The 13288-nt window shown below is 46.1% G+C and overlaps 6 non-coding genes across 6 annotated transcripts; all 6 read right to left on the bottom strand.

Moving 5' to 3' along the window:
* Positions 1–323: 323 nt before the first annotated feature.
* Positions 324–514, bottom strand: LOC130316679 (U2 spliceosomal RNA). The gene has a single exon (XR_008863962.1). It is a non-coding gene; the product is annotated as a U2 spliceosomal RNA (small nuclear RNA).
* A 2087-nt stretch (positions 515–2601) lies between these two features.
* Positions 2602–2792, bottom strand: LOC130316678 (U2 spliceosomal RNA). Its single transcript, XR_008863961.1, has one exon. It is a non-coding gene; the product is annotated as a U2 spliceosomal RNA (small nuclear RNA).
* Positions 2793–4883: 2091 nt separating this feature from the next.
* Positions 4884–5074, bottom strand: LOC130316677 (U2 spliceosomal RNA). The gene has a single exon (XR_008863960.1). It is a non-coding gene; the product is annotated as a U2 spliceosomal RNA (small nuclear RNA).
* Positions 5075–7164: 2090 nt separating this feature from the next.
* LOC130316676 (U2 spliceosomal RNA) lies at positions 7165–7355 on the bottom strand. Its single transcript, XR_008863959.1, has one exon. It is a non-coding gene; the product is annotated as a U2 spliceosomal RNA (small nuclear RNA).
* A 2071-nt stretch (positions 7356–9426) lies between these two features.
* On the bottom strand, positions 9427–9617 carry LOC130316680 (U2 spliceosomal RNA). Its single transcript, XR_008863963.1, has one exon. It is a non-coding gene; the product is annotated as a U2 spliceosomal RNA (small nuclear RNA).
* Positions 9618–11719: 2102 nt separating this feature from the next.
* Positions 11720–11910, bottom strand: LOC130316674 (U2 spliceosomal RNA). The gene has a single exon (XR_008863957.1). It is a non-coding gene; the product is annotated as a U2 spliceosomal RNA (small nuclear RNA).
* Positions 11911–13288: the final 1378 nt, after the last annotated feature.

Here is a 13288-nt window from a genome sequence, read left to right as displayed (position 1 = left end):
CATTAATCTTATTTTGTCAATTAGGAACATTCAGCACCCACCCGCTATCAAGGCAGCTGCCTATCATGTCATGCCCTACCTGCACAGGTGTGCTGGCTACTCAAATGATCCAATTAAGGAGGCCATTTAGTCAGCAGCAGCAGAAGTCCTGTGCCTGGACGCTCCAACAGCGGCCAGACACAAGCAGAAGCAGCAGAAGCAGCAGCAGCACCACCTTTTGTTTTTTGGCTGCAGCAGCAGCAAGGCCCACAGGGCTGGCTAGCTGGCTAGCCAGCAAGCAGGTAGCAATGAAAGTAGGAATCTTTCTTTTTAACCCTGTAAGGGGGTGGTGCACTGTACCCGAAGATACTGCCATATCGGGTCAATGCATAGGGCGACGGAAGCAAGCTTCGAAATCGGCCCCCGTTCTTAAAAATCCATTTAATATATGGTCCCCAGATAGGGGACGTATCAGATATTAAACTGATAAGAACAGATACTACACTTGATCTTAGCCAAAAGGCCGAGAAGCGATAACCGTGAAAGGGGCGGGCCCAACAAGGTCCCCTTCATGGGCACTATCACTGCTTGCTGTCAGGGAGGCTGCCAGACAATTTTCCATGCACACTCTGGGCTGGGGGGCAGTCAACCACCAGTACACACAGCAGAACCTAAACCCATACCATTATTGCTAAGCAGCAAGACAGGGGCCCATTGCACTCCCACGGGGCCTTTTTAAATGCAATCCATAACCCGGATTTGCCAGGAACCCTTCTTACTCCTCCTACTTGCATGTGACACTGGGCTTAGGATCTGCATAGGAAACACACACACAAGCACACACCTACCTTTGTTGCCTGCAGATGCCTCCTTGGCTGTCCCCAAACGGTATCAAACCAACACCCACGGGAAGCTGTAAGCATAGAGGACATGCCTGCACCCCATTGGACTTACCTGTGTGGGTTAAATCCGGGTTATTTGACAACCTATGGCGGTGATGGTTCTGCTCAGGCAGAGCAGTGCTGATGCTCCTCATAAAGCTGTCGCTGCTGTGAAGGTTCTAGGTGACATCACAAATCCCTATGGTTACATACACAACAAAGCTGGGTTGTTGTTGTTTACACTCTGCAAGGCCTGTGGAAGTGAGTGACATCATAGCACTGTAGTTCTGAGGGTTCTAGATGGATGCAACAATCTCCTGTTGCTTCTATGAAGGCCATAATAGACGACATCACCAAACAGCTCCATAGTCACATACACAGCAAAGGAGAGATGTTGTTTACACCTAGTGATGTCAGTGGTATTGAGTGACATCACAGCACAGTGCTAAGGCTCCTGGGCCTGGACACAGCAGCGGCTGCAATATCTCAACGGAGAATACGTTTATATATATGTGTGTGTGTGCGCGTATATATATATATATATATATATATATATATATATATATATATATATATTTCTCCGCCGAAATCACTTTTAAACCCATTTCCACCTTTTTTTCCCTTCTCTTCCTCTTACTTTTTTTTCACGTTTTTTTACGTTTTTCTCCTTTTCGCCTCTTTTCTGGGCGTATTATTCTTCTTTTTCTTCTTTTCTTTCGTCTAATGCATACCCCATCAGTGCAGCAATGCTTATTCAATACCGCCAGCAGATGGAGACACTGGGGGATAATTTTCTAAGGATTTATACTGATTTTTCCTGTCTGAATTTGTCGCACAGAAAGTTGCAGGCCGAATATGTGTGACATTTCTGCGACTTTAGCTTCTAGAGCATTTTTACAACATTATACATAGGTGCTGAATACATAAAAAGCGACTGTTCAGCGACAGACAAGTCGCATCGGCTGAAAGTAGGCCAGAATGTCAGTCCATGTTGGAGCAGGTTTAGATACAGTCTAAAGTATAGATCTCAAAGTCTGTGCACAGAATTTAGCAAGGGCCTCGCACCTTCTGATGCATCAGGTAGGTGCACAATAGCATAGCCTAACCCTCTGTACTTTGGTCTATATTGATGCGGGACATAGACAGCCAGCTGATGACCAATCCATTAGTGCAATGGATGGCTGGAAGCATTTGTCTTTGCCTTTGCAATACCACAGAAGCAATGCATGGTCAATGTACAGCAATGACACACCTGTGTGAACAGCCAGGAGACCCCCCCCCATGTTATGTTACATAGTTACATAGTTAGTACGGTCGAAAAAAGACATATGTCCATCAAGTTCAACCAGGGAATTAAGGGGTAGGGGTGTGGCGCGATATTGGGGAAGGGATGAGATTTTATATTTCTTCATAAGCATTAATCTTATTTTGTCAATTAGGAACATTCAGCACCCACCCGCTATCAAGGCAGCTGCCTATCATGTCATGCCCTACCTGCACAGGTGTGCTGGCTACTCAAATGATCCAATTAAGGAGGCCATTTAGTCAGCAGCAGCAGAAGTCCTGTGCCTGGACGCTCCAACAGCGGCCAGACACAAGCAGAAGCAGCAGAAGCAGCAGCAGCAGCACCACCTTTTGTTTTTTGGCTGCAGCAGCAGCAAGGCCCACAGGGCTGGCTAGCTGGCTAGCCAGCAAGCAGGTAGCAATGAAAGTAGGAATCTTTCTTTTTAACCCTGTAAGGGGGTGGTGCACTGTACCCGAAGATACTGCCATATCGGGTCAATGCATAGGGCGACGGAAGCAAGCTTCGAAATCGGCCCCCGTTCTCAAAAATCCATTTAATATATGGTCCCCAGATAGGGGACGTATCAGATATTAAACTGATAAGAACAGATACTACACTTGATCTTAGCCAAAAGGCCGAGAAGCGATAACCGTGAAAGGGGCGGGCCCAACAAGGTCCCCTTCATGGGCACTATCACTGCTTGCTGTCAGGGAGGCTGCCAGACAATTTTCCATGCACACTCTGGGCTGGGGGGCAGTCAACCACCAGTACACACAGCAGAACCTAAACCCATACCATTATTGCTAAGCAGCAAGACAGGGGCCCATTGCACTCCCACGGGGCCTTTTTAAATGCAATCCATAACCCGGATTTGCCAGGAACCCTTCTTACTCCTCCTACTTGCATGTGACACTGGGCTTAGGATCTGCATAGGAAACACACACACAAGCACACACCTACCTTTGTTGCCTGCAGATGCCTCCTTGGCTGTCCCCAAACGGTATCAAACCAACACCCACGGGAAGCTGTAAGCATAGAGGACATGCCTGCACCCCATTGGACTTACCTGTGTGGGTTAAATCCGGGTTATTTGACAACCTATGGCGGTGATGGTTCTGCTCAGGCAGAGCAGTGCTGATGCTCCTCATAAAGCTGTCGCTGCTGTGAAGGTTCTAGGTGACATCACAAATCCCTATGGTTACATACACAACAAAGCTGGGTTGTTGTTGTTTACACTCTGCAAGGCCTGTGGAAGTGAGTGACATCATAGCACTGTAGTTCTGAGGGTTCTAGATGGATGCAACAATCTCCTGTTGCTTCTATGAAGGCCATAATAGACGACATCACCAAACAGCTCCATAGTCACATACACAGCAAAGGAGAGATGTTGTTTACACCTAGTGATGTCAGTGGTATTGAGTGACATCACAGCACAGTGCTAAGGCTCCTGGGCCTGGACACAGCAGCGGCTGCAATATCTCAACGGAGAATACGTTTATATATATGTGTGTGTGTGCGCGTATATATATATATATATATATATATATATATATATATATATATATTTCTCCGCCGAAATCACTTTTAAACCCATTTCCACCTTTTTTTCCCTTCTCTTCCTCTTACTTTTTTTTCACGTTTTTTTACGTTTTTCTCCTTTTCGCCTCTTTTCTGGGCGTATTATTCTTCTTTTTCTTCTTTTTTTTCGTCTAATGCATACCCCATCAGTGCAGCAATGCTTATTCAATACCGCCAGCAGATGGAGACACTGGGGGATAATTTTCTAAGGATTTATACTGATTTTTCCTGTCTGAATTTGTCGCACAGAAAGTTGCAGGCCGAATATGTGTGACATTTCTGCGACTTTAGCTTCTAGAGCATTTTTACAACATTATACATAGGTGCTGAATACATAAAAAGCGACTGTTCAGCGACAGACAAGTCGCATCGGCTGAAAGTAGGCCAGAATGTCAGTCCATGTTGGAGCAGGTTTAGATACAGTCTAAAGTATAGATCTCAAAGTCTGTGCACAGAATTTAGCAAGGGCCTCGCACCTTCTGATGCATCAGGTAGGTGCACAATAGCATAGCCTAACCCTCTGTACTTTGGTCTATATTGATGCGGGACATAGACAGCCAGCTGATGACCAATCCATTAGTGCAATGGATGGCTGGAAGCATTTGTCTTTGCCTTTGCAATACCACAGAAGCAATGCATGGTCAATGTACAGCAATGACACACCTGTGTGAACAGCCAGGAGACCCCCCCCCCCCCCCCCATGTTATGTTACATAGTTACATAGTTAGTACGGTCGAAAAAAGACATATGTCCATCAAGTTCAACCAGGGAATTAAGGGGTAGGGGTGTGGCGCGATATTGGGGAAGGGATGAGATTTTATATTTCTTCATAAGCATTAATCTTATTTTGTCAATTAGGAACATTCAGCACCCACCCGCTATCAAGGCAGCTGCCTATCATGTCATGCCCTACCTGCACAGGTGTGCTGGCTACTCAAATGATCCAATTAAGGAGGCCATTTAGTCAGCAGCAGCAGAAGTCCTGTGCCTGGACGCTCCAACAGCGGCCAGACACAAGCAGAAGCAGCAGAAGCAGCAGCAGCAGCACCACCTTTTGTTTTTTGGCTGCAGCAGCAGCAAGGCCCACAGGGCTGGCTAGCTGGCTAGCCAGCAAGCAGGTAGCAATGAAAGTAGGAATCTTTCTTTTTAACCCTGTAAGGGGGTGGTGCACTGTACCCGAAGATACTGCCATATCGGGTCAATGCATAGGGCGACGGAAGCAAGCTTCGAAATCGGCCCCCGTTCTCAAAAATCCATTTAATATATGGTCCCCAGATAGGGGACGTATCAGATATTAAACTGATAAGAACAGATACTACACTTGATCTTAGCCAAAAGGCCGAGAAGCGATAACCGTGAAAGGGGCGGGCCCAACAAGGTCCCCTTCATGGGCACTATCACTGCTTGCTGTCAGGGAGGCTGCCAGACAATTTTCCATGCACACTCTGGGCTGGGGGGCAGTCAACCACCAGTACACACAGCAGAACCTAAACCCATACCATTATTGCTAAGCAGCAAGACAGGGGCCCATTGCACTCCCACGGGGCCTTTTTAAATGCAATCCATAACCCGGATTTGCCAGGAACCCTTCTTACTCCTCCTACTTGCATGTGACACTGGGCTTAGGATCTGCATAGGAAACACACACACAAGCACACACCTACCTTTGTTGCCTGCAGATGCCTCCTTGGCTGTCCCCAAACGGTATCAAACCAACACCCACGGGAAGCTGTAAGCATAGAGGACATGCCTGCACCCCATTGGACTTACCTGTGTGGGTTAAATCCGGGTTATTTGACAACCTATGGCGGTGATGGTTCTGCTCAGGCAGAGCAGTGCTGATGCTCCTCATAAAGCTGTCGCTGCTGTGAAGGTTCTAGGTGACATCACAAATCCCTATGGTTACATACACAACAAAGCTGGGTTGTTGTTGTTTACACTCTGCAAGGCCTGTGGAAGTGAGTGACATCATAGCACTGTAGTTCTGAGGGTTCTAGATGGATGCAACAATCTCCTGTTGCTTCTATGAAGGCCATAATAGACGACATCACCAAACAGCTCCATAGTCACATACACAGCAAAGGAGAGATGTTGTTTACACCTAGTGATGTCAGTGGTATTGAGTGACATCACAGCACAGTGCTAAGGCTCCTGGGCCTGGACACAGCAGCGGCTGCAATATCTCAACGGAGAATACGTTTATATATATGTGTGTGTGTGCGCGTATATATATATATATATATATATATATATATATATATATATATATTCTCCGCCGAAATCACTTTTAAACCCATTTCCACCTTTTTTTCCCTTCTCTTCCTCTTACTTTTTTTTCACGTTTTTTTACGTTTTTCTCCTTTTCGCCTCTTTTCTGGGCGTATTATTCTTCTTTTTCTTCTTTTTTTTCGTCTAATGCATACCCCATCAGTGCAGCAATGCTTATTCAATACCGCCAGCAGATGGAGACACTGGGGGATAATTTTCTAAGGATTTATACTGATTTTTCCTGTCTGAATTTGTCCACAGAAAGTTGCAGGCCGAATATGTGTGACATTTCTGCGACTTTAGCTTCTAGAGCATTTTTACAACATTATACATAGGTGCTGAATACATAAAAAGCGACTGTTCAGCGACAGACAAGTCGCATCGGCTGAAAGTAGGCCAGAATGTCAGTCCATGTTGGAGCAGGTTTAGATACAGTCTAAAGTATAGATCTCAAAGTCTGTGCACAGAATTTAGCAAGGGCCTCGCACCTTCTGATGCATCAGGTAGGTGCACAATAGCATAGCCTAACCCTCTGTACTTTGGTCTATATTGATGCGGGACATAGACAGCCAGCTGATGACCAATCCATTAGTGCAATGGATGGCTGGAAGCATTTGTCTTTGCCTTTGCAATACCACAGAAGCAATGCATGGTCAATGTACAGCAATGACACACCTGTGTGAACAGCCAGGAGACCCCCCCCCCCCCCCCCCATGTTATGTTACATAGTTACATAGTTAGTACGGTCGAAAAAAGACATATGTCCATCAAGTTCAACCAGGGAATTAAGGGGTAGGGGTGTGGCGCGATATTGGGGAAGGGATGAGATTTTATATTTCTTCATAAGCATTAATCTTATTTTGTCAATTAGGAACATTCAGCACCCACCCGCTATCAAGGCAGCTGCCTATCATGTCATGCCCTACCTGCACAGGTGTGCTGGCTACTCAAATGATCCAATTAAGGAGGCCATTTAGTCAGCAGCAGCAGAAGTCCTGTGCCTGGACGCTCCAACAGCGGCCAGACACAAGCAGAAGCAGCAGAAGCAGCAGCAGCAGCACCACCTTTTGTTTTTTGGCTGCAGCAGCAGCAAGGCCCACAGGGCTGGCTAGCTGGCTAGCCAGCAAGCAGGTAGCAATGAAAGTAGGAATCTTTCTTTTTAACCCTGTAAGGGGGTGGTGCACTGTACCCGAAGATACTGCCATATCGGGTCAATGCATAGGGCGACGGAAGCAAGCTTCGAAATCGGCCCCCGTTCTCAAAAATCCATTTAATATATGGTCCCCAGATAGGGGACGTATCAGATATTAAACTGATAAGAACAGATACTACACTTGATCTTAGCCAAAAGGCCGAGAAGCGATAACCGTGAAAGGGGCGGGCCCAACAAGGTCCCCTTCATGGGCACTATCACTGCTTGCTGTCAGGGAGGCTGCCAGACAATTTTCCATGCACACTCTGGGCTGGGGGGCAGTCAACCACCAGTACACACAGCAGAACCTAAACCCATACCATTATTGCTAAGCAGCAAGACAGGGGCCCATTGCACTCCCACGGGGCCTTTTTAAATGCAATCCATAACCCGGATTTGCCAGGAACCCTTCTTACTCCTCCTACTTGCATGTGACACTGGGCTTAGGATCTGCATAGGAAACACACACACAAGCACACACCTACCTTTGTTGCCTGCAGATGCCTCCTTGGCTGTCCCCAAACGGTATCAAACCAACACCCACGGGAAGCTGTAAGCATAGAGGACATGCCTGCACCCCATTGGACTTACCTGTGTGGGTTAAATCCGGGTTATTTGACAACCTATGGCGGTGATGGTTCTGCTCAGGCAGAGCAGTGCTGATGCTCCTCATAAAGCTGTCGCTGCTGTGAAGGTTCTAGGTGACATCACAAATCCCTATGGTTACATACACAACAAAGCTGGGTTGTTGTTGTTTACACTCTGCAAGGCCTGTGGAAGTGAGTGACATCATAGCACTGTAGTTCTGAGGGTTCTAGATGGATGCAACAATCTCCTGTTGCTTCTATGAAGGCCATAATAGACGACATCACCAAACAGCTCCATAGTCACATACACAGCAAAGGAGAGATGTTGTTTACACCTAGTGATGTCAGTGGTATTGAGTGACATCACAGCACAGTGCTAAGGCTCCTGGGCCTGGACACAGCAGCGGCTGCAATATCTCAACGGAGAATACGTTTATATATATGTGTGTGTGTGCGCGTATATATATATATATATATATATATATATATATATATATATATCTCCGCCGAAATCACTTTTAAACCCATTTCCACCTTTTTTTCCCTTCTCTTCCTCTTACTTTTTTTTCACGTTTTTTTACGTTTTTCTCCTTTTCGCCTCTTTTCTGGGCGTATTATTCTTCTTTTTCTTCTTTTTTTTCGTCTAATGCATACCCCATCAGTGCAGCAATGCTTATTCAATACCGCCAGCAGATGGAGACACTGGGGGATAATTTTCTAAGGATTTATACTGATTTTTCCTGTCTGAATTTGTCGCACAGAAAGTTGCAGGCCGAATATGTGTGACATTTCTGCGACTTTAGCTTCTAGAGCATTTTTACAACATTATACATAGGTGCTGAATACATAAAAAGCGACTGTTCAGCGACAGACAAGTCGCATCGGCTGAAAGTAGGCCAGAATGTCAGTCCATGTTGGAGCAGGTTTAGATACAGTCTAAAGTATAGATCTCAAAGTCTGTGCACAGAATTTAGCAAGGGCCTCGCACCTTCTGATGCATCAGGTAGGTGCACAATAGCATAGCCTAACCCTCTGTACTTTGGTCTATATTGATGCGGGACATAGACAGCCAGCTGATGACCAATCCATTAGTGCAATGGATGGCTGGAAGCATTTGTCTTTGCCTTTGCAATACCACAGAAGCAATGCATGGTCAATGTACAGCAATGACACACCTGTGTGAACAGCCAGGAGACCCCCCCCCCATGTTATGTTACATAGTTACATAGTTAGTACGGTCGAAAAAAGACATATGTCCATCAAGTTCAACCAGGGAATTAAGGGGTAGGGGTGTGGCGCGATATTGGGGAAGGGATGAGATTTTATATTTCTTCATAAGCATTAATCTTATTTTGTCAATTAGGAACATTCAGCACCCACCCGCTATCAAGGCAGCTGCCTATCATGTCATGCCCTACCTGCACAGGTGTGCTGGCTACTCAAATGATCCAATTAAGGAGGCCATTTAGTCAGCAGCAGCAGAAGTCCTGTGCCTGGACGCTCCAACAGCGGCCAGACACAAGCAGAAGCAGCAGCAGCAGCACCACCTTTTGTTTTTTGGCTGCAGCAGCAGCAAGGCCCACAGGGCTGGCTAGCTGGCTAGCCAGCAAGCAGGTAGCAATGAAAGTAGGAATCTTTCTTTTTAACCCTGTAAGGGGGTGGTGCACTGTACCTGAAGATACTGCCATATCGGGTCAATGCATAGGGCGACGGAAGCAAGCTTCGAAATCGGCCCCCGTTCTCAAAAATCCATTTAATATATGGTCCCCAGATAGGGGACGTATCAGATATTAAACTGATAAGAACAGATACTACACTTGATCTTAGCCAAAAGGCCGAGAAGCGATAACCGTGAAAGGGGCGGGCCCAACAAGGTCCCCTTCATGGGCACTATCACTGCTTGCTGTCAGGGAGGCTGCCAGACAATTTTCCATGCACACTCTGGGCTGGGGGGCAGTCAACCACCAGTACACACAGCAGAACCTAAACCCATACCATTATTGCTAAGCAGCAAGACAGGGGCCCATTGCACTCCCACGGGGCCTTTTTAAATGCAATCCATAACCCGGATTTGCCAGGAACCCTTCTTACTCCTCCTACTTGCATGTGACACTGGGCTTAGGATCTGCATAGGAAACACACACACAAGCACACACCTACCTTTGTTGCCTGCAGATGCCTCCTTGGCTGTCCCCAAACGGTATCAAACCAACACCCACGGGAAGCTGTAAGCATAGAGGACATGCCTGCACCCCATTGGACTTACCTGTGTGGGTTAAATCCGGGTTATTTGACAACCTATGGCGGTGATGGTTCTGCTCAGGCAGAGCAGTGCTGATGCTCCTCATAAAGCTGTCGCTGCTGTGAAGGTTCTAGGTGACATCACAAATCCCTATGGTTACATACACAACAAAGCTGGGTTGTTGTTGTTTACACTCTGCAAGGCCTGTGGAAGTGAGTGACATCATAGCACTGTAGTTCTGAGGGTTCTAGATGGATGCAACAATCTCCTGTTGCTTCTATGAAGGCCATAATAGACGACATCACCAAACAGCTCCATAGTCACATACACAGCAAAGGAGAGATGTTGTTTACACCTAGTGATGTCAGTGGTATTGAGTGACATCACAGCACAGTGCTAAGGCTCCTGGGCCTGGACACAGCAGCGGCTGCAATATCTCAACGGAGAATACGTTTATATATATGTGTGTGTGTGCGCGTATATATATATATATATATATATATATATATATATATATTTCTCCGCCGAAATCACTTTTAAACCCATTTCCACCTTTTTTTCCCTTCTCTTCCTCTTACTTTTTTTTCACGTTTTTTTACGTTTTTCTCCTTTTCGCCTCTTTTCTGGGCGTATTATTCTTCTTTTTCTTCTTTTTTTTCGTCTAATGCATACCCCATCAGTGCAGCAATGCTTATTCAATACCGCCAGCAGATGGAGACACTGGGGGATAATTTTCTAAGGATTTATACTGATTTTTCCTGTCTGAATTTGTCGCACAGAAAGTTGCAGGCCGAATATGTGTGACATTTCTGCGACTTTAGCTTCTAGAGCATTTTTACAACATTATACATAGGTGCTGAATACATAAAAAGCGACTGTTCAGCGACAGACAAGTCGCATCGGCTGAAAGTAGGCCAGAATGTCAGTCCATGTTGGAGCAGGTTTAGATACAGTCTAAAGTATAGATCTCAAAGTCTGTGCACAGAATTTAGCAAGGGCCTCGCACCTTCTGATGCATCAGGTAGGTGCACAATAGCATAGCCTAACCCTCTGTACTTTGGTCTATATTGATGCGGGACATAGACAGCCAGCTGATGACCAATCCATTAGTGCAATGGATGGCTGGAAGCATTTGTCTTTGCCTTTGCAATACCACAGAAGCAATGCATGGTCAATGTACAGCAATGACACACCTGTGTGAACAGCCAGGAGACCCCCCCCCCCCCCCCCCATGTTATGTTACATAGTTACATAGTTAGTACGGTCGAAAAAAGACATATGTCCATCAAGTTCAACCAGGGAATTAAGGGGTAGGGGTGTGGCGCGATATTGGGGAAGGGATGAGATTTTATATTTCTTCATAAGCATTAATCTTATTTTGTCAATTAGGAACATTCAGCACCCACCCGCTATCAAGGCAGCTGCCTATCATGTCATGCCCTACCTGCACAGGTGTGCTGGCTACTCAAATGATCCAATTAAGGAGGCCATTTAGTCAGCAGCAGCAGAAGTCCTGTGCCTGGACGCTCCAACAGCGGCCAGACACAAGCAGAAGCAGCAGAAGCAGCAGCAGGCAGAAGCAGCAGCAGCAGCACCACCTTTTGTTTTTTGGCTGCAGCAGCAGCAAGGCCCACAGGGCTGGCTAGCTGGCTAGCCAGCAAGCAGGTAGCAATGAAAGTAGGAATCTTTCTTTTTAACCCTGTAAGGGGGTGGTGCACTGTACCCGAAGATACTGCCATATCGGGTCAATGCATAGGGCGACGGAAGCAAGCTTCGAAATCGGCCCCCGTTCTCAAAAATCCATTTAATATATGGTCCCCAGATAGGGGACGTATCAGATATTAAACTGATAAGAACAGATACTACACTTGATCTTAGCCAAAAGGCCGAGAAGCGATAACCGTGAAAGGGGCGGGCCCAACAAGGTCCCCTTCATGGGCACTATCACTGCTTGCTGTCAGGGAGGCTGCCAGACAATTTTCCATGCACACTCTGGGCTGGGGGGCAGTCAACCACCAGTACACACAGCAGAACCTAAACCCATACCATTATTGCTAAGCAGCAAGACAGGGGCCCATTGCACTCCCACGGGGCCTTTTTAAATGCAATCCATAACCCGGATTTGCCAGGAACCCTTCTTACTCCTCCTACTTGCATGTGACACTGGGCTTAGGATCTGCATAGGAAACACACACACAAGCACACACCTACCTTTGTTGCCTGCAGATGCCTCCTTGGCTGTCCCCAAACGGTATCAAACCAACACCCACGGGAAGCTGTAAGCATAGAGGACATGCCTGCACCCCATTGGACTTACCTGTGTGGGTTAAATCCGGGTTATTTGACAACCTATGGCGGTGATGGTTCTGCTCAGGCAGAGCAGTGCTGATGCTCCTCATAAAGCTGTCGCTGCTGTGAAGGTTCTAGGTGACATCACAAATCCCTATGGTTACATACACAACAAAGCTGGGTTGTTGTTGTTTACACTCTGCAAGGCCTGTGGAAGTGAGTGACATCATAGCACTGTAGTTCTGAGGGTTCTAGATGGATGCAACAATCTCCTGTTGCTTCTATGAAGGCCATAATAGACGACATCACCAAACAGCTCCATAGTCACATACACAGCAAAGGAGAGATGTTGTTTACACCTAGTGATGTCAGTGGTATTGAGTGACATCACAGCACAGTGCTAAGGCTCCTGGGCCTGGACACAGCAGCGGCTGCAATATCTCAACGGAGAATACGTTTATATATATGTGTGTGTGTGCGCGTATATATATATATATATATATATATATATATATATATATATATATTTCTCCGCCGAAATCACTTTTAAACCCATTTCCACCTTTTTTTCCCTTCTCTTCCTCTTACTTTTTTTTCACGTTTTTTTACGTTTTTCTCCTTTTCGCCTCTTTTCTGGGCGTATTATTCTTCTTTTTCTTCTTTTTTTTCGTCTAATGCATACCCCATCAGTGCAGCAATGCTTATTCAATACCGCCAGCAGATGGAGACACTGGGGGATAATTTTCTAAGGATTTATACTGATTTTTCCTGTCTGAATTTGTCGCACAGAAAGTTGCAGGCCGAATATGTGTGACATTTCTGCGACTTTAGCTTCTAGAGCATTTTTACAACATTATACATAGGTGCTGAATACATAAAAAGCGACTGTTCAGCGACAGACAAGTCGCATCGGCTGAAAGTAGGCCAGAATGTCAGTCCATGTTGGAGCAGGTTTAGATACAGTCTAAAGTATAGATCTCAAAGTCT

This window comes from Hyla sarda, unplaced genomic scaffold (genome assembly GCF_029499605.1).
Source record: "Hyla sarda isolate aHylSar1 unplaced genomic scaffold, aHylSar1.hap1 scaffold_1946, whole genome shotgun sequence".
NCBI classification, from domain to species: Eukaryota; Metazoa; Chordata; class Amphibia; order Anura; family Hylidae; genus Hyla; species Hyla sarda.
Note: the sequence above shows the minus strand (reverse complement) of the source record. Positions and strands in the feature narration are given on the sequence as shown.